Here is a 22,417-nt window from a genome sequence, read left to right as displayed (position 1 = left end):
CATATACGGCGTGTCATTGTGAGGCAGCGGAAGGTCCCAGGAGGCTCATTCTAAATGTGCCTGACGCAGCTTTGCATCCCGTTCTATCTGCAACAGTTTCAGGTGGCTGTGAAGCACTGCTGTGGAGTTACAACTAAAATGAGAAAATGTGTTTCTCTCGCTGTGATAATGTATTTCAAGCAACCTATAGGCTTTGTGGTAAAAATTTTCTCCATATATGGCACATGTGTGCCACGTCCAAAAAGGCACTCCACTCGCTCAGAGAAGGCCTCCGAAGTGCGTTTTGGCACTTATGGAACACATTTAGTGTGATGTGCTTTATTGCTTGGCACACACATCCATTGTTCAAAAATGCACTTTATTCGCTCTCAAACACATTTTGCACAAAGCATGATACGGCTTGTCATTGTGGGCCAGCGGAAGGTGCCAGAAGGATTATTCCAAGTGTGCCTGACGCAGCTTCGCATCCCGTTCTATCTGCAACAGTTTCAGGTGGCTGAGAAGCACTGCTGTGGAGTTACAGCTAAAATGAGAAAATGTGTTTCTCTCGCTGTGATAATGTATTTCAAGCAACCTACAGGCTTTGTGGTAAAAATGTTCTCCATATATGGCACGTGTGCCACGTCCAAAAAAGCACTCCACTCGCTCAGAGAAGGCCTCCGAAGCGCGTTTTGGCACTTATGGAACACATTTAGTGTGATGTGCTGTATTGCTTGGCACACACATCCATTGTTCGAAAATGCACTTTATTCGCTCTCAAACACATTGTGCGCAAAGCATGATACGGCTTGTCATTGTGGGCCACCGGAAGGTGCCAGAAGGATTATTCCAAGTGTGCCTGTTGCAGCTTCGCATCCCGTTCTATATGCAACAGTTTCAGGTGGCTGAGAAGCACTGCTGTGGAGTTACAGCTAAAATGAGAAAATGTGTTTCTCTCGCTCTGATAATGTAGTTCAAGCAACCTATAGGCTTTGTGGTAAAAATTTTCTCCACATATGGCACATGTGTGCCACGTCCAAAAAAGCACTCCACTCGCTCACAGAAGGCCTCCAAAGCGCGTTTTGGCAATGATGGAACACATTTAGTTTTATGTGCTTTATTGCTTGGCACACACAACCATTGTTCGAAAATGCACTTTATTCGCTCTCAAACACATTTTGAGCAAAGCATAATACGGCGTGTCATTGTGAGGCAGCGGAAGGTGCCAGGAGGCTCATTCTAAATGTGCCTGACGCAGCTTCGCATCCCGTTCTATCTGCAACAGTTTCAGGTGGCTGTGAAGCACTGCTGTGGGGTTACAATGTGTTTCTTTCGCTGTGATAATGTATTTCAAGCAACCTATAGGCTTTGGGGTAAAAAACTTTCTCCATGGCACATGTGTTCCACGTCCAACATAGCACTCCACTCGCTCACAGAAGGCCTCCGAAGCGCGTTTTGGCACTTATGGAACACATTTAGTGTGATGTGCTTTATTGCTTGGCACACACATCCATTGTTCGAAAATGCACTTTATTCGCTCTCAAACACATTGTGCGCAAAGCATGATACGGCTTGTCATTGTGGGCCAGCGGAAGGTGCCTGAAGGATTATTCCAAGTGTGCCTGACGCAGCTTCGCATCCCGTTCTATATGCAACAGTTTCAGGTGGCTGAGAAGCACTGCTGTGGAGTTACAGCTAAAATGAGAAAATGTGTTTCTCTCGCTCTGATAAGGTATTTCAAGCAACCTATAGGCTTTGTGGTAAAAATTTTCTCCATATATGGCACATGTGTGCCACGTCCAAAAAAGCACTCCACTCGCTCACAGAAGGCCTCCGAAGCGCGTTTTGGCAATTATGGAACACATTTAGTGTGATGTGCTTTACTGCTTGGCACACACAACCATTGTTCGAAAATGCACTTTATTCGCTCTTAAACACATTTTGAGCAAAGCATAATACGGCGTGTCATTGTGACGCAGCGGAAGGTGTCAGGAGGATTATTCCAAATGTGCCTGACGCAGCTTCGCATCCTGTTCTATCTGCAACAGTTTCAGGTGGCTGGGAAGCACTGCTGTGGAGTTACAGCTAAAATGAGAAAATGTGTTTCTCTCGCTGTGATAATGTATTTCAAGCAACCTATAGGCTTTGTGGTAAAAAATTTCTCCATATATGGCACATGTGTGCCACATCCAAAAAAGCACTTTACTCGCTCAAAGAAGGGCTAGGGTTAGGGTTAGGGTTAGGGTTAGGGTTAGGGTTAGGGTTAGGGTTAGGGTTTAGAGTTAGGGTTAGGGTTAGGGTTAGGGTTAGGGTTTGGGTTAGGGTTAGGGTTAGGGTTAGGGTTAGGGTTAGGGTTAGGGTTTTGGCACTTATAGAACACATTTAGTGAGATGTGCTTTATTGCTTGGCACACACAACCATTGTTCGAAAATGCACTTTATTCGCTCTCAAACACATTTTGAGCAAAGCATAATACGGCGTGTCATTGTGAGGCAGCGGGAAGGTGCCAGGAGGATTATTCCAAGTGTGCCTGACGCAGCTTCGCATCCCATTCTATCTGCAACAGTTTCAGGTGGCTGAGAAGCACTGCTGTGGAGTTACAGCTAAAATGAGAAAATGTGTTTCTCTCGCTGTGATAATGTATTTCAAGCAACCTATAGGCTTTGTGGTAAAAATTTTCTCCATATATGTCACATGTGTGCCACGTCCAAAAAAGCACTTTACTCGCTCAGAGAAGAAGGGCTAGGGTTAGGGTTAGGGTTAGGGTTAGGGTTTAGAGTTAGCGTTAGGGTTAGGGTTAGGGTTTAGAGTTAGGGATAGGGTTAGGGTTAGGGTTAGGGTTAGGGTTAGGGTTAGGGTTAGGGTTAGGTTAAGGGTTAGGGTTAGGGTTTTGGCACTTATAGAACACATTTAGTGAGATGTGCTTTATTGCTTGGCACACACAACCATTGTTCGAAAATGCACTTTATTCGCTCTCAAACACATTTTGAGCAAAGCATAATACGGCGTGTCATTGTGAGGCAGCGGAAGGTGCCAGGGGGCTCATTCTAAATGTGCCTGATGCAGCTTCGCATCCCATTCTATCTGCAACAGTTTCAGGTGGCTGAGAAGCACTGCTGTGGAGTTACAGCTAAAATGAGAAAATGTGTTTCTCTCGCTGTGATAATGTATTTCAAGCAACCTATAGACTTTGTGGTAAAAATTTTCTCCATATATGTCACATGTGTGCCACGTCCAAAAAAGCACTTTACTCGCTCAGAGAAGAAGGGCTAGGGTTAGGGTTAGGGTTAGGGTTAGGGTTTAGAGTTAGCGTTAGGGTTAGGGTTAGGGTTTAGAGTTAGGGATAGGGTTAGGGTTAGGGTTAGGGTTAGGGTTAGGGTTAGGGTTAGGGTTAGGGTTAGGTTAAGGGTTAGGGTTAGGGTTTTGGCACTTATAGAACACATTTAGTGAGATGTGCTTTATTGCTTGGCACACACAACCATTGTTCGAAAATGCACTTTATTCGCTCTCAAACACATTTTGAGCAAAGCATAATACGGCGTGTCATTGTGAGGCAGCGGAAGGTGCCAGGGGGCTCATTCTAAATGTGCCTGATGCAGCTTCGCATCCCATTCTATCTGCAACAGTTTCAGTTGGCTGAGAAGCACTGCTGTGGAGTTACAGCTAAAATGAGAAAATGTGTTTCTCTCGCTGTGATAATGTATTTCAAGCAACCTATAGGCTTTGTGGTAAAAATTTTCTCCATATATGGCACATAGGTGCCACGTCCAAAAAAGCACTCCACTCGCTAGAGAGGGCCTCCGAAACGCGTTTTGGCACTTATGGAATACATTTAGTGTGATGTGCTTTATTGCTTGGCACACACATCCATTGTTCGAAAATGCACTGTATTCGCTCTCAAACACATTTTGCGCAAAGCGTGATACGGCTTGTCATTGTGGGCCAGCGGAAGGTGCCAGGAGGATTATTCCAAGTGTGCCTGACGCAGCTTCTTATCCCGTTCTATCTGCAACAGTTTCAGTTGGCTGAGGAGCACTGCTGTGGAGTTACAGCTAAAATGAGAAAATGTGTTTCTCTCGCTGTGATAATGTATTTCAAGCAACCTATAGGCTTTGTGGTAAAAATGTTCTCCATATATGGCACGTGTGCCACGTCCAAAAAAGCACTCCACTCGCTCAGAGAAGGCCTCCGAAGCGCGTTTTGGCACTTATGGAACACATTTAGTGTGATGTGCTTTATTGCTTGGCACACACATCCATTGTTCGAAAGTGCACTTTATTCGCTCTCAAACACAATTTGAGCAAAGCATAATACGGCGTGTCATTGTGAGGCAGCGGAAGGTGCCAGGAGGCTCATTCTAAATGTGCTTGACGCAGCTTCGCATCCCATTCTATCTGCAACAGTTTCAGGTGGCTGTGAAGCACTGCTGTGGGGTTACAACTAAAATGAGAAAATGTGTTTCTCTCGCTGTGATAATGTATTTCAAGCAACCTATAGGCTTGTGGTAAGAATTTTCTCCATATATGGCACATGTGTGCCACGTCCAAAAAAGCACTCCACTCGCTCAGAGAAGGCCTCCGAAGCGCGTTTTGGCACTTCTGGAACACATTTAGTGTGATGTGCTTTATTGCTTGGCACACGCATCCATTGTTCGAAAATGCACTTTATTCGCTCTCAAACACATTGTGCGCAAAGCATGATACGGCTTGTCATTGTGGGCCAGCGGAAGGTGCCAGGAGGATTATTCCAAGTGTGCCTGACGCAGCTTCGCATCCCGTTCTATCTGCAACAGTTTCAGGTGGCTGAGAAGCATTGCTGTGGAGTTACAGCTAAAATGAGAAAATGTGTTTCTCTCGCTGTGATAATGTATTTCAAGCAACCTATAGGCTTTGTGGTAAAAAAATGTCTCCATATATGTGTGTGCCACGTCCAAAAAAGCACTTTACTCGCTCAGAGAAGAAGGGCTAGGGTTAGGGTTAGGGTTAGGGTTAGGGTTAGGGTTAGGGTTAGGGTTAGGGTTAGGTTAAGGGTTAGGGTTAGGTTAAGGGTTAGGGTTTTGGCACTTATGGAACACATTTAGTGAGATGTGCTTTATTGCTTGGCACACACAACCATTGCTCGAAAATGCACTTTATTCGCTCTCAAACACAATTTGAGCAAAGCATAATACGGCGTGTCATTGTCAGGCAGCGGAAGGTGCCAGGAGGCTCATTCTAAATGTGCTTGACGCAGCTTCGCATCCTGTTCTATCAGCAACAGTTTCAGGTGGCTGTGAAGCACTGCTGTGGGGTTACAACTAAAATGAGAAAATGTGTTTCTCTCGCTGTGATAATGTATTTCAAGCAACCTATAGGCTTTGTGGTAAAAAATTTCTCCATATATGGCACATGTGTGCCACGTCCAAAAAAGCACTTTACTCGCTCAGAGAAGAAGGGCTCGGGTTAGGGTTAGGGTTAGGGTTAGGGTTAGGGTTAGGGTTAGGGTTAGGGTTAGGGTTAGGTTAAAGGTTAGGGTTAGGGTTAGGGTTTTGGCACTTATGGAACACATTTAGTGTGATGTGCTTTATTGATTGGCCCACACAACCATTGTTCAAAAATGCACTTTATTCGCTCTCAAACACATTTTGAGCAAAGCATAATACGGCGTGTCATTGTGAGGCAGCGGAAGGTCCCAGGAGGCTCATTCTAAATGTGCCTGACGCAGCTTTGCATCCCGTTCTATCTGCAACAGTTTCAGGTGGCTGTGAAGCACTGCTGTGGAGTTACAACTAAAATGAGAAAATGTGTTTCTCTCGCTGTGATAATGTATTTCAAGCAACCTATAGGCTTTGTGGTAAAAATTTTCTCCATATATGGCACATGTGTGCCACGTCCAAAAGGCACTCCACTCGCTCAGAGAAGGCCTCCGAAGTGCGTTTTGGCACTTATGGAACACATTTAGTGTGATGTGCTTTATTGCTTGGCACACACATCCATTGTTCAAAAATGCACTTTATTCGCTCTCAAACACATTTTGCACAAAGCATGATACGGCTTGTCATTGTGGGCCAGCGGAAGGTGCCAGAAGGATTATTCCAAGTGTGCCTGACGCAGCTTCGCATCCCGTTCTATCTGCAACAGTTTCAGGTGGCTGAGAAGCACTGCTGTGGAGTTACAGCTAAAATGAGAAAATGTGTTTCTCTCGCTGTGATAATGTATTTCAAGCAACCTACAGGCTTTGTGGTAAAAATGTTCTCCATATATGGCACGTGTGCCACGTCCAAAAAAGCACTCCACTCGCTCAGAGAAGGCCTCCGAAGCGCGTTTTGGCACTTATGGAACACATTTAGTGTGATGTGCTGTATTGCTTGGCACACACATCCATTGTTCGAAAATGCACTTTATTCGCTCTCAAACACATTGTGCGCAAAGCATGATACGGCTTGTCATTGTGGGCCACCGGAAGGTGCCAGAAGGATTATTCCAAGTGTGCCTGTTGCAGCTTCGCATCCCGTTCTATATGCAACAGTTTCAGGTGGCTGAGAAGCACTGCTGTGGAGTTACAGCTAAAATGAGAAAATGTGTTTCTCTCGCTCTGATAATGTAGTTCAAGCAACCTATAGGCTTTGTGGTAAAAATTTTCTCCACATATGGCACATGTGTGCCACGTCCAAAAAAGCACTCCACTCGCTCACAGAAGGCCTCCAAAGCGCGTTTTGGCAATGATGGAACACATTTAGTTTTATGTGCTTTATTGCTTGGCACACACAACCATTGTTCGAAAATGCACTTTATTCGCTCTCAAACACATTTTGAGCAAAGCATAATACGGCGTGTCATTGTGAGGCAGCGGAAGGTGCCAGGAGGCTCATTCTAAATGTGCCTGACGCAGCTTCGCATCCCGTTCTATCTGCAACAGTTTCAGGTGGCTGTGAAGCACTGCTGTGCGGTTACAATGTGTTTCTTTCGCTGTGATAATGTATTTCAAGCAACCTATAGGCTTTGGGGTAAAAAACTTTCTCCATGGCACATGTGTTCCACGTCCAACATAGCACTCCACTCGCTCACAGAAGGCCTCCGAAGCGCGTTTTGGCACTTATGGAACACATTTAGTGTGATGTGCTTTATTGCTTGGCACACACATCCATTGTTCGAAAATGCACTTTATTCGCTCTCAAACACATTGTGCGCAAAGCATGATACGGCTTGTCATTGTGGGCCAGCGGAAGGTGCCTGAAGGATTATTCCAAGTGTGCCTGACGCAGCTTCGCATCCCGTTCTATATGCAACAGTTTCAGGTGGCTGAGAAGCACTGCTGTGGAGTTACAGCTAAAATGAGAAAATGTGTTTCTCTCGCTCTGATAAGGTATTTCAAGCAACCTATAGGCTTTGTGGTAAAAATTTTCTCCATATATGGCACATGTGTGCCACGTCCAAAAAAGCACTCCACTCGCTCACAGAAGGCCTCCGAAGCGCGTTTTGGCAATTATGGAACACATTTAGTGTGATGTGCTTTACTGCTTGGCACACACAACCATTGTTCGAAAATGCACTTTATTCGCTCTTAAACACATTTTGAGCAAAGCATAATACGGCGTGTCATTGTGACGCAGCGGAAGGTGTCAGGAGGATTATTCCAAATGTGCCTGACGCAGCTTCGCATCCTGTTCTATCTGCAACAGTTTCAGGTGGCTGGGAAGCACTGCTGTGGAGTTACAGCTAAAATGAGAAAATGTGTTTCTCTCGCTGTGATAATGTATTTCAAGCAACCTATAGGCTTTGTGGTAAAAAATTTCTCCATATATGGCACATGTGTGCCACATCCAAAAAAGCACTTTACTCGCTCAAAGAAGGGCTAGGGTTAGGGTTAGGGTTAGGGTTAGGGTTAGGGTTAGGGTTAGGGTTAGGGTTAGGGTTTAGAGTTAGGGTTAGGGTTAGGGTTAGGGTTAGGGTTTGGGTTAGGGTTAGGGTTAGGGTTAGGGTTAGGGTTAGGGTTTTGGCACTTATAGAACACATTTAGTGAGATGTGCTTTATTGCTTGGCACACACAACCATTGTTCGAAAATGCACTTTATTCGCTCTCAAACACATTTTGAGCAAAGCATAATACGGCGTGTCATTGTGAGGCAGCGGGAAGGTGCCAGGAGGATTATTCCAAGTGTGCCTGACGCAGCTTCGCATCCCATTCTATCTGCAACAGTTTCAGGTGGCTGAGAAGCACTGCTGTGGAGTTACAGCTAAAATGAGAAAATGTGTTTCTCTCGCTGTGATAATGTATTTCAAGCAACCTATAGGCTTTGTGGTAAAAATTTTCTCCATATATGTCACATGTGTGCCACGTCCAAAAAAGCACTTTACTCGCTCAGAGAAGAAGGGCTAGGGTTAGGGTTAGGGTTAGGGTTAGGGTTTAGAGTTAGCGTTAGGGTTAGGGTTAGGGTTTAGAGTTAGGGATAGGGTTAGGGTTAGGGTTAGGGTTAGGGTTAGGGTTAGGGTTAGGGTTAGGGTTAGGGTTAGGTTAAGGGTTAGGGTTAGGGTTTTGGCACTTATAGAACACATTTAGTGAGATGTGCTTTATTGCTTGGCACACACAACCATTGTTCGAAAATGCACTTTATTCGCTCTCAAACACATTTTGAGCAAAGCATAATACGGCGTGTCATTGTGAGGCAGCGGAAGGTGCCAGGGGGCTCATTCTAAATGTGCCTGATGCAGCTTCGCATCCCATTCTATCTGCAACAGTTTCAGTTGGCTGAGAAGCACTGCTGTGGAGTTACAGCTAAAATGAGAAAATGTGTTTCTCTCGCTGTGATAATGTATTTCAAGCAACCTATAGGCTTTGTGGTAAAAATTTTCTCCATATATGGCACATAGGTGCCACGTCCAAAAAAGCACTCCACTCGCTAGAGAGGGCCTCCGAAACGCGTTTTGGCACTTATGGAATACATTTAGTGTGATGTGCTTTATTGCTTGGCACACACATCCATTGTTCGAAAATGCACTGTATTCGCTCTCAAACACATTTTGCGCAAAGCGTGATACGGCTTGTCATTGTGGGCCAGCGGAAGGTGCCAGGAGGATTATTCCAAGTGTGCCTGACGCAGCTTCGCATCCCGTTCTATCTGCAACAGTTTCAGTTGGCTGAGGAGCACTGCTGTGGAGTTACAGCTAAAATGAGAAAATGTGTTTCTCTCGCTGTGATAATGTATTTCAAGCAACCTATAGGCTTTGAGGTAAAAATTTTCTCCATATATGGCACATGTGTGCCACGTCCAAAAAAGCACTCCACTCTCTCAGAGAAGGCCTCCGAAGCGCGTTTTGGCACTTATGGAACACATTTAGTGTGATGTGCTTTATTGCTTGGCACACACATCCATTGTTCGAAAATGCACTTTATTCGCTCTCAAACACATTGTGCACAAAGCATGATACGGCTTGTCATTGTGGGCAAGCGGAAGGTGCCAGGAGGATTATTCCAAGTGTGCCTGACGCAGCTCCGCATCCCGTTCTATCTGCAACAGTTTCAGGTGGCTGAGAAGCATTGCTGTAGAGTTACAGCTAAAATGAGAAAATGTGTTTCTCTCGCTTTGATAATGTATTTCAAGCAACCTATAGGCTTTGTGGTAAAAATTTTCTCCATATATGGCACATGTGTGCCACGTCCAAAAAAGCACTCCACTCTCTCAGAGAAGGCCTCCGAAGCGTGTTTTGGCACTTATGGAACACATTTAGTGTGATGTGCTTTATTGCTTCGCACACAACCATTGTTCGAAAATGCACTTTATTCGCTGTCAAACACATTTTGAGCAAAGCATAATACGGCGTGTCATTTTGAGGCAACGGAAGGTGCCAGGAGGCACATTCTAAATGTGTCTGACGCAGCTTCGCATCCTGTTCTAGCTGCAACAGTTTCAGGTGGCTGAGAAGCACTGCTGTGGAGTTACAACTAAAATGAAAAAATGTGGTTCTCTCGCTTTGATAATGTATTTCAAGCAACCTATAGGCTTTGTGGTAAAATTTTTCTCCATATATGGCACATGTATGCCACATCCAAAAAAGCACTCCACTCTCTCAGAGAAGGCCTCCGAAGCGCGTTTTGGCACTTATGGAACACATTTAGTGTGATGTGCTTTATTGCTTGGCACACGCATCCATTGTTCGAAAATGCACTTTACTCCCTCTCAAACACATTGTGCGCAAAGCATGATACGGCTTGTCATTGTGGGCAAGCGGAAGGTGCCAGGAGGATTATTTTAAGTGTGCCTGACGCAACTCCGCATCCCGTTCTATCTGCAACAGTTTCAGATGACTGAGAAGCATTGCTGTGGAGTTACAGCTAAAATGAGAAAATGTGTTTCTCTCGCTGTGATAATGTATTTCAAGCAACCTATAGGCTTTGAGGTAAAAATTTTCTCCATATATGGCACATGTGTGCCACGTCCAAAAAAGCACTCCACTCGCTCAGAGAAGGCCTCCGAAGCGCGTTTTGGCACTTATGGAACACATTTAGTGTGATGTGCTTTATTGCTTGGCACACACATCCATTGTTCGAAAATGCACTTTATTCGCTCTCAAACACATTTTGAGCAAAGCATAATACGGCGTGTCATTTTGAGGCAACGGAAGGTGCCAGGAGGCACATTCTAAATGTGTCTGACGCAGCTTCGCATCCTGTTCTACCTGCAACAGTTTCAGGTGGCTGAGAAGCACTGCTGTGGAGTTACAACTAAAATGAAAAAATGTGTTTCTCTCGCTTTGATAATGTATTTCAAGCAACCTATAGGCTTTGTGGTAAAAATTTTCTCCATATATGGCACATGTGTGCCACGTCCAAAAAAGCACTCCACTCTCTCAGAGAAGGCCTCCGAAGCGCGTTTTGGCACTTATGGAACACATTTAGTGTGATGTGCTTTATTGCTTGGCACACACATCCATTGTTCGAAAATGCACTTTATTCGCTCTCAAACACATTGTGCACAAAGCATGATACGGCTTGTCATTGTGGGCAAGCGGAAGGTGCCAGGAGGATTATTCCAAGTGTGCCTGACGCAGCTCCGCATCCGGTTCTATCTGCAACAGTTTCAGGTGGCTGAGAAGCATTGCTGTAGAGTTACAGCTAAAATGAGAAAATGTGTTTCTCTCGCTTTGATAATGTATTTCAAGCAACCTATAGGCTTTGTGGTAAAAATTTTCTCCATATATGGCACATGTGTGCCACGTCCAAAAAAGCACTCCACTCTCTCAGAGAAGGCCTCCGAAGCGTGTTTTGGCACTTATGGAACACATTTAGTGTGATGTGCTTTATTGCTTCGCACACAACCATTGTTCGAAAATGCACTTTATTCGCTGTCAAACACATTTTGAGCAAAGCATAATACGGCGTGTCATTTTGAGGCAACGGAAGGTGCCAGGAGGCACATTCTAAATGTGTCTGACGCAGCTTCGCATCCTGTTCTAGCTGCAACAGTTTCAGGTGGCTGAGAAGCACTGCTGTGGAGTTACAACTAAAATGAAAAAATGTGGTTCTCTCGCTTTGATAATGTATTTCAAGCAACCTATAGGCTTTGTGGTAAAATTTTTCTCCATATATGGCACATGTATGCCACATCCAAAAAAGCACTCCACTCTCTCAGAGAAGGCCTCCGAAGCGCGTTTTGGCACTTATGGAACACATTTAGTGTGATGTGCTTTATTGCTTGGCACACGCATCCATTGTTCGAAAATGCACTTTACTCCCTCTCAAACACATTGTGCGCAAAGCATGATACGGCTTGTCATTGTGGGCAAGCGGAAGGTGCCAGGAGGATTATTTTAAGTGTGCCTGACGCAACTCCGCATCCCGTTCTATCTGCAACAGTTTCAGATGACTGAGAAGCATTGCTGTGGAGTTACAGCTAAAATGAGAAAATGTGTTTCTCTCGCTTTGATAATGTATTTCAAGCAACCTATAGGCTTTGTGGTAAAAATTTTCTCCATATATGGCACATGTGTGCCACGTCCAAAAAAGCACTCCACTCGCTCAGAGAAGGCCTCCAAAGCGCGTTTTGGCACTTATGGAACACATTTAGTGTGATGTGCTTTATTGCTTGGCACACACATCCATTGTTCGAAAATGCACTGTATTCGCTCTCAAACACATTTTGCGCAAAGCGTGATACGGCTTGTCATTGTGGGCCAGCGGAAGGTGCCAGGAGGATTATTACAAGTGTGCCTGACGCAGCTTCGCATCCCGTTCTATCTGCAACAGTTTCAGTTGGCTGAGGAGCACTGCTGTGGAGTTACAGCTAAAATGAGAAAATGTGTTTCTCTCACTGTGATAATGTATTTCAAGCAACCTATAGGCTTTGAGGTAAAAATTTTCTCCATATATGGAACATGTGTGCCACGTCCAAAAAAGCACTCCACTCGCTGAGAGAAGGCCTCCGAAGCGCGTTTTGGCACTTATGGAACACATTTAGTGTGATGTGCTTTATTGCTTGGCACACACATCCATTGTTCGAAAATGCACTTTATTCGCTCTCAAACACATTTTGCGCAAAGCATGATACGGCTTGTCATTGTGGGCCAACGGAAGGTGCCAGGATGATTATTCCAAGTGTGCCTGACGCAGCTTCGCATCCCGTTCTATCTGCAACAGTTTCAGTTGGCTGAGGAGCACTGCTGTGGAGTTACAGCTAAAATGAGAAAATGTGTTTCTCTCGCTGTGATAATGTATTTCAAGCAACCTATAGGCTTTGAGGTAAAAATTTTCTCCATATATGGCACATGTGTGCCACGTCCAAAAAAGCACTCCACTCTCTCAGAGAAGGCCTCCGAAGCGCGTTTTGGCACTTATGGAACACATTTAGTGTGATGTGCTTTATTGCTTGGCACACACATCCATTGTTCGAAAATGCACTTTATTCGCTCTCAAACACATTGTGCACAAAGCATGATACGGCTTGTCATTGTGGGCAAGCGGAAGGTGCCAGGAGGATTATTCCAAGTGTGCCTGACGCAGCTCCGCATCCCGTTCTATCTGCAACAGTTTCAGGTGGCTGAGAAGCATTGCTGTAGAGTTACAGCTAAAATGAGAAAATGTGTTTCTCTCGCTTTGATAATGTATTTCAAGCAACCTATAGGCTTTGTGGTAAAAATTTTCTCCATATATGGCACATGTGTGCCACGTCCAAAAAAGCACTCCACTCTCTCAGAGAAGGCCTCCGAAGCGTGTTTTGGCACTTATGGAACACATTTAGTGTGATGTGCTTTATTGCTTCGCACACAACCATTGTTCGAAAATGCACTTTATTCGCTGTCAAACACATTTTGAGCAAAGCATAATACGGCGTGTCATTTTGAGGCAACGGAAGGTGCCAGGAGGCACATTCTAAATGTGTCTGACGCAGCTTCGCATCCTGTTCTAGCTGCAACAGTTTCAGGTGGCTGAGAAGCACTGCTGTGGAGTTACAACTAAAATGAAAAAATGTGGTTCTCTCGCTTTGATAATGTATTTCAAGCAACCTATAGGCTTTGTGGTAAAATTTTTCTCCATATATGGCACATGTATGCCACATCCAAAAAAGCACTCCACTCTCTCAGAGAAGGCCTCCGAAGCGCGTTTTGGCACTTATGGAACACATTTAGTGTGATGTGCTTTATTGCTTGGCACACGCATCCATTGTTCGAAAATGCACTTTACTCCCTCTCAAACACATTGTGCGCAAAGCATGATACGGCTTGTCATTGTGGGCAAGCGGAAGGTGCCAGGAGGATTATTTTAAGTGTGCCTGACGCAACTCCGCATCCCGTTCTATCTGCAACAGTTTCAGATGACTGAGAAGCATTGCTGTGGAGTTACAGCTAAAATGAGAAAATGTGTTTCTCTCGCTGTGATAATGTATTTCAAGCAACCTATAGGCTTTGAGGTAAAAATTTTCTCCATATATGGCACATGTGTGCCACGTCCAAAAAAGCACTCCACTCGCTCAGAGAAGGCCTCCGAAGCGCGTTTTGGCACTTATGGAACACATTTAGTGTGATGTGCTTTATTGCTTGGCACACACATCCATTGTTCGAAAATGCACTTTATTCGCTCTCAAACACATTTTGAGCAAAGCATAATACGGCGTGTCATTTTGAGGCAACGGAAGGTGCCAGGAGGCACATTCTAAATGTGTCTGACGCAGCTTCGCATCCTGTTCTACCTGCAACAGTTTCAGGTGGCTGAGAAGCACTGCTGTGGAGTTACAACTAAAATGAAAAAATGTGTTTCTCTCGCTTTGATAATGTATTTCAAGCAACCTATAGGCTTTGTGGTAAAAATTTTCTCCATATATGGCACATGTGTGCCACGTCCAAAAAAGCACTCCACTCTCTCAGAGAAGGCCTCCGAAGCGCGTTTTGGCACTTATGGAACACATTTAGTGTGATGTGCTTTATTGCTTGGCACACACATCCATTGTTCGAAAATGCACTTTATTCGCTCTCAAACACATTGTGCACAAAGCATGATACGGCTTGTCATTGTGGGCAAGCGGAAGGTGCCAGGAGGATTATTCCAAGTGTGCCTGACGCAGCTCCGCATCCCGTTCTATCTGCAACAGTTTCAGGTGGCTGAGAAGCATTGCTGTAGAGTTACAGCTAAAATGAGAAAATGTGTTTCTCTCGCTTTGATAATGTATTTCAAGCAACCTATAGGCTTTGTGGTAAAAATTTTCTCCATATATGGCACATGTGTGCCACGTCCAAAAAAGCACTCCACTCTCTCAGAGAAGGCCTCCGAAGCGTGTTTTGGCACTTATGGAACACATTTAGTGTGATGTGCTTTATTGCTTCGCACACAACCATTGTTCGAAAATGCACTTTATTCGCTGTCAAACACATTTTGAGCAAAGCATAATACGGCGTGTCATTTTGAGGCAACGGAAGGTGCCAGGAGGCACATTCTAAATGTGTCTGACGCAGCTTCGCATCCTGTTCTAGCTGCAACAGTTTCAGGTGGCTGAGAAGCACTGCTGTGGAGTTACAACTAAAATGAAAAAATGTGGTTCTCTCGCTTTGATAATGTATTTCAAGCAACCTATAGGCTTTGTGGTAAAATTTTTCTCCATATATGGCACATGTATGCCACATCCAAAAAAGCACTCCACTCTCTCAGAGAAGGCCTCCGAAGCGCGTTTTGGCACTTATGGAACACATTTAGTGTGATGTGCTTTATTGCTTGGCACACGCATCCATTGTTCGAAAATGCACTTTACTCCCTCTCAAACACATTGTGCGCAAAGCATGATACGGCTTGTCATTGTGGGCAAGCGGAAGGTGCCAGGAGGATTATTTTAAGTGTGCCTGACGCAACTCCGCATCCCGTTCTATCTGCAACAGTTTCAGATGACTGAGAAGCATTGCTGTGGAGTTACAGCTAAAATGAGAAAATGTGTTTCTCTCGCTGTGATAATGTATTTCAAGCAACCTATAGGCTTTGAGGTAAAAATTTTCTCCATATATGGCACATGTGTGCCACGTCCAAAAAAGCACTCCACTCGCTCAGAGAAGGCCTCCGAAGCGCGTTTTGGCACTTATGGAACACATTTAGTGTGATGTGCTTTATTGCTTGGCACACACATCCATTGTTCGAAAATGCACTTTATTCGCTCTCAAACACATTTTGAGCAAAGCATAATACGGCGTGTCATTTTGAGGCAACGGAAGGTGCCAGGAGGCACATTCTAAATGTGTCTGACGCAGCTTCGCATCCTGTTCTACCTGCAACAGTTTCAGGTGGCTGAGAAGCACTGCTGTGGAGTTACAACTAAAATGAAAAAATGTGTTTCTCTCGCTTTGATAATGTATTTCAAGCAACCTATAGGCTTTGTGGTAAAAATTTTCTCCATATATGGCACATGTGTGCCACGTCCAAAAAAGCACTCCACTCTCTCAGAGAAGGCCTCCGAAGCGCGTTTTGGCACTTATGGAACACATTTAGTGTGATGTGCTTTATTGCTTGGCACACACATCCATTGTTCGAAAATGCACTTTATTCGCTCTCAAACACATTGTGCACAAAGCATGATACGGCTTGTCATTGTGGGCAAGCGGAAGGTGCCAGGAGGATTATTCCAAGTGTGCCTGACGCAGCTCCGCATCCCGTTCTATCTGCAACAGTTTCAGGTGGCTGAGAAGCATTGCTGTAGAGTTACAGCTAAAATGAGAAAATGTGTTTCTCTCGCTTTGATAATGTATTTCAAGCAACCTATAGGCTTTGTGGTAAAAATTTTCTCCATATATGGCACATGTGTGCCACGTCCAAAAAAGCACTCCACTCTCTCAGAGAAGGCCTCCGAAGCGTGTTTTGGCACTTATGGAACACATTTAGTGTGATGTGCTTTATTGCTTCGCACACAACCATTGTTCGAAAATGCACTTTATTCGCTGTCAAACACATTTTGAGCAAAGCATAATACGGCGTGTCATTTTGAGGCAACGGAAGGTGCCAGGAGGCACATTCTAAATGTGTCTGACGCAGCTTCGCATCCTGTTCTAGCTGCAACAGTTTCAGGTGGCTGAGAAGCACTGCTGTGGAGTTACAACTAAAATGAAAAAATGTGGTTCTCTCGCTTTGATAATGTATTTCAAGCAACCTATAGGCTTTGTGGTAAAATTTTTCTCCATATATGGCACATGTATGCCACATCCAAAAAAGCACTCCACTCTCTCAGAGAAGGCCTCCGAAGCGCGTTTTGGCACTTATGGAACACATTTAGTGTGATGTGCTTTATTGCTTGGCACACGCATCCATTGTTCGAAAATGCACTTTACTCCCTCTCAAACACATTGTGCGCAAAGCATGATACGGCTTGTCATTGTGGGCAAGCGGAAGGTGCCAGGAGGATTATTTTAAGTGTGCCTGACGCAACTCCGCATCCCGTTCTATCTGCAACAGTTTCAGATGACTGAGAAGCATTGCTGTGGAGTTACAGCTAAAATGAGAAAATGTGTTTCTCTCGCTGTGATAATGTATTTCAAGCAACCTATAGGCTTTGAGGTAAAAATTTTCTCCATATATGGCACATGTGTGCCACGTCCAAAAAAGCACTCCACTCGCTCAGAGAAGGCCTCCGAAGCGCGTTTTGGCACTTATGGAACACATTTAGTGTGATGTGCTTTATTGCTTGGCACACACATCCATTGTTCGAAAATGCACTTTATTCGCTCTCAAACACATTTTGAGCAAAGCATAATACGGCGTGTCATTTTGAGGCAACGGAAGGTGCCAGGAGGCACATTCTAAATGTGTCTGACGCAGCTTCGCATCCTGTTCTACCTGCAACAGTTTCAGGTGGCTGAGAAGCACTGCTGTGGAGTTACAACTAAAATGAAAAAATGTGTTTCTCTCGCTTTGATAATGTATTTCAAGCAACCTATAGGCTTTGTGGTAAAAATTTTCTCCATATATGGCACATGTGTGCCACGTCCAAAAAAGCACTCCACTCTCTCAGAGAAGGCCTCCGAAGCGCGTTTTGGCACTTATGGAACACATTTAGTGTGATGTGCTTTATTGCTTGGCACACACATCCATTGTTCGAAAATGCACTTTATTCGCTCTCAAACACATTGTGCACAAAGCATGATACGGCTTGTCATTGTGGGCAAGCGGAAGGTGCCAGGAGGATTATTCCAAGTGTGCCTGACGCAGCTCCGCATCCCGTTCTATCTGCAACAGTTTCAGGTGGCTGAGAAGCATTGCTGTAGAGTTACAGCTAAAATGAGAAAATGTGTTTCTCTCGCTTTGATAATGTATTTCAAGCAACCTATAGGCTTTGTGGTAAAAATTTTCTCCATATATGGCACATGTGTGCCACGTCCAAAAAAGCACTCCACTCTCTCAGAGAAGGCCTCCGAAGCGTGTTTTGGCACTTATGGAACACATTTAGTGTGATGTGCTTTATTGCTTCGCACACAACCATTGTTCGAAAATGCACTTTATTCGCTGTCAAACACATTTTGAGCAAAGCATAATACGGCGTGTCATTTTGAGGCAACGGAAGGTGCCAGGAGGCACATTCTAAATGTGTCTGACGCAGCTTCGCATCCTGTTCTAGCTGCAACAGTTTCAGGTGGCTGAGAAGCACTGCTGTGGAGTTACAACTAAAATGAAAAAATGTGGTTCTCTCGCTTTGATAATGTATTTCAAGCAACCTATAGGCTTTGTGGTAAAATTTTTCTCCATATATGGCACATGTATGCCACATCCAAAAAAGCACTCCACTCTCTCAGAGAAGGCCTCCGAAGCGCGTTTTGGCACTTATGGAACACATTTAGTGTGATGTGCTTTATTGCTTGGCACACGCATCCATTGTTCGAAAATGCACTTTACTCCCTCTCAAACACATTGTGCGCAAAGCATGATACGGCTTGTCATTGTGGGCAAGCGGAAGGTGCCAGGAGGATTATTTTAAGTGTGCCTGACGCAACTCCGCATCCCGTTCTATCTGCAACAGTTTCAGATGACTGAGAAGCATTGCTGTGGAGTTACAGCTAAAATGAGAAAATGTGTTTCTCTCGCTGTGATAATGTATTTCAAGCAACCTATAGGCTTTGTGGTAAAAATTTTCTCCATATATGGCACATGTGTGCCACGTCCAAAAAAGCACTCCACTCGCTCAGAGAAGGCCTCCAAAGCGCGTTTTGGCACTTATGGAACACATTTAGTGTGATGTGCTTTATTGCTTGGCACACACATCCATTGTTCGAAAATGCACTGTATTCGCTCTCAAACACATTTTGCGCAAAGCGTGATACGGCTTGTCATTGTGGGCCAGCGGAAGGTGCCAGGAGGATTATTACAAGTGTGCCTGACGCAGCTTCGCATCCCGTTCTATCTGCAACAGTTTCAGTTGGCTGAGGAGCACTGCTGTGGAGTTACAGCTAAAATGAGAAAATGTGTTTCTCTCACTGTGATAATGTATTTCAAGCAACCTATAGGCTTTGAGGTAAAAATTTTCTCCATATATGGAACATGTGTGCCACGTCCAAAAAAGCACTCCACTCGCTGAGAGAAGGCCTCCGAAGCGCGTTTTGGCACTTATGGAACACATTTAGTGTGATGTGCTTTATTGCTTGGCACACACATCCATTGTTCGAAAATGCACTTTATTCGCTCTCAAACACATTTTGCGCAAAGCATGATACGGCTTGTCATTGTGGGCCAACGGAAGGTGCCAGGATGATTATTCCAAGTGTGCCTGACGCAGCTTCGCATCCCGTTCTATCTGCAACAGTTTCAGTTGGCTGAGGAGCACTGCTGTGGAGTTACAGCTAAAATGAGAAAATGTGTTTCTCTCGCTGTGATAATGTATTTCAAGCAACCTATAGGCTTTGAGGTAAAAATTTTCTCCATATATGGCACATGTGTGCCACGTCCAAAAAAGCACTCCACTCTCTCAGAGAAGGCCTCCGAAGCGCGTTTTGGCACTTATGGAACACATTTAGTGTGATGTGCTTTATTGCTTGGCACACACATCCATTGTTCGAAAATGCACTTTATTCGCTCTCAAACACATTGTGCACAAAGCATGATACGGCTTGTCATTGTGGGCAAGCGGAAGGTGCCAGGAGGATTATTCCAAGTGTGCCTGACGCAGCTCCGCATCCCGTTCTATCTGCAACAGTTTCAGGTGGCTGAGAAGCATTGCTGTAGAGTTACAGCTAAAATGAGAAAATGTGTTTCTCTCGCTTTGATAATGTATTTCAAGCAACCTATAGGCTTTGTGGTAAAAATTTTCTCCATATATGGCACATGTGTGCCACGTCCAAAAAAGCACTCCACTCTCTCAGAGAAGGCCTCCGAAGCGTGTTTTGGCACTTATGGAACACATTTAGTGTGATGTGCTTTATTGCTTCGCACACAACCATTGTTCGAAAATGCACTTTATTCGCTGTCAAACACATTTTGAGCAAAGCATAATACGGCGTGTCATTTTGAGGCAACGGAAGGTGCCAGGAGGCACATTCTAAATGTGTCTGACGCAGCTTCGCATCCTGTTCTAGCTGCAACAGTTTCAGGTGGCTGAGAAGCACTGCTGTGGAGTTACAACTAAAATGAAAAAATGTGGTTCTCTCGCTTTGATAATGTATTTCAAGCAACCTATAGGCTTTGTGGTAAAATTTTTCTCCATATATGGCACATGTATGCCACATCCAAAAAAGCACTCCACTCTCTCAGAGAAGGCCTCCGAAGCGCGTTTTGGCACTTATGGAACACATTTAGTGTGATGTGCTTTATTGCTTGGCACACACATCCATTGTTCGAAAATGCACTTTACTCCCTCTCAAACACATTGTGCACAAAGCATGATACGGCTTGTCATTGTGGGCAAGCGGAAGGTGCCAGGATGATTATTCCAAGTGTGCCTGACGCAGCTCCGCATCCCGTTCTATCTGCAACAGTTTCAGGTGGCTGAGAAGCACTGCTGTGGAGTTACAGCTAAAATGAGAAAATGTGTTTCTCTCGCTGTGATAATGTATTTCAAGCAACCTATAGGCTTTGAGGTAAAAATTTTCTCCATATATGGCACATGTGTGCCACGTCCAAAAAAGCACTCCACTCGCTGAGAGAAGGCCTCCGAAGCGCGTTTTGGCACTTATGGAACACATTTAGTGTGATGTGCTTTATTGCTTGGCACACACATCCATTGTTCGAAAATGCACTTTACTCCCTCTCAAACACATTGTGCACAAAGCATGATACGGCTTGTCATTGTGGGCAAGCGGAAGGTGCCAGGATGATTATTCCAAGTGTGCCTGACGCAGCTCCGCATCCCGTTCTATCTGCAACAGTTTCAGATGACTGAGAAGCATTGCTGCAGAGTTACAGCTAAAATGAGAAAATGTGTTTCTCTCGCTGTGATAATGTATTTCAAGCAACCTATAGGCTTTGTGGTAAACATTTTCTCCATATATGGCACATGTGTGCCACGTCCAAAAAAGCACTCCACTCGCTGAGAGAAGGCCTCCGAAGCGCGTTTTGGCACTTATGGAACACATTTAGTGTGATGTGCTTTATTGCTTGGCACACACATCCATTGTTCGAAAATGCACTTTACTCCCTCTCAAACACATTGTGCACAAAGCATGATACGGCTTGTCATTGTGGGCAAGCGGAAGGTGCCAGGAGGATTATTCCAAGTGTGCCTGACGCAGCTCCGCATCCCGTTCTATCTGCAACAGTTTCAGATGACTGAGAAGCATTGCTGTAGAGTTACAGCTAAAATGAGAAAATGTGTTTCTCTCGCTGTGATAATGTATTTCAAGCAACCTATAGGCTTTGTGGTAAACATTTTCTCCATATATGGCACATGTGTGCCACGTCCAAAAAAGCTCTCCGCTCGCTAAGAGAAGGCCTCCGAAGCGCGTTTTGGCACTTATGGAACACATTTAGTGTGATGTGCTTAATTGCTTCCCACACACAACCATTGTTCGAAAATGCACTTTATTCGCTCTCAAACACATTTTGAGCAAAGCATAATACGGCGTGTCATTTTGAGGCAGCGGAATGTGCCTGGAGGCTTATTCTAAATGTGCCTGACGCAGCTTCGCATCCCGTTCTATCTGCAACAGTTTCAGGTGGCTGAGAAGCACTGCTGTGGAGTTACAACTAAAATGAGAAAATGTGTTTCTCTCGCTTTGATAATGTATTTCAAGCAACCTATAGGCTTTGTGGTAAAAATTTTCTCCATATATGGCACATGTGTGCCACGTCCAAAAAAGCACTCCACTCTCTCAGAGAAGGCCTCCGAAGCGTGTTTGGCACTTATGGAACACATTTAGTGTGATGTGCTTTATTGCTTCGCACACAACCATTGTTCGAAAATGCACTTTATTCGCTGTCAAACACATTTTGAGCAAAGCATAATATGGCGTGTCATTTTGAGGCAACGGAAGGTGCCAGGAGGCACATTCTAAATGTGTCTGACGCAGCTTCGCATCCTGTTCTAGCTGCAACAGTTTCAGGTGGCTGAGAAGCACTGCTGTGGAGTTACAACTAAAATGAAAAAATGTGTTTCTCTCGCTTTGATAATGTATTTCAAGCAACCTATAGGCTTTGTGGTAAAATTTTTCTCCATATATGGCACATGTGTGCCACATCCAAAAAAGCACTCCACTCTCTCAGAGAAGGCCTCCGAAGCGCGTTTTGGCACTTATGGAACACATTTAGTGTGATGTGCTTTATTGCTTGGCACACACATCCATTGTTCGAAAATGCACTTTATTCGCTCTCAAACACATTTTGCGCAAAGCATGATACGGCTTATCATTGTGGGCCAGCGGAAGGTGCCAGGAGGATCATTTCAAGTGTGCCTGACACAGTTTCGCATCCCGTACTATCTGCAACAGTTTCAGGTGGCTGAAAAGCACTGCTGTGGAGTTACAGCTAAAATGAGAAAATGTGTTTCTCTCGCTGTGGTAATGTATTTCAAGCAACC

This window comes from Doryrhamphus excisus, linkage group LG13 (genome assembly GCF_037039965.1).
Source record: "Doryrhamphus excisus strain RoL-2023G ecotype Guam linkage group LG13, RoL_Dexc_Guam_v1.1, whole genome shotgun sequence".
Lineage (NCBI taxonomy): Eukaryota > Metazoa > Chordata > Actinopteri > Syngnathiformes > Syngnathidae > Doryrhamphus > Doryrhamphus excisus.
Note: the sequence above shows the minus strand (reverse complement) of the source record.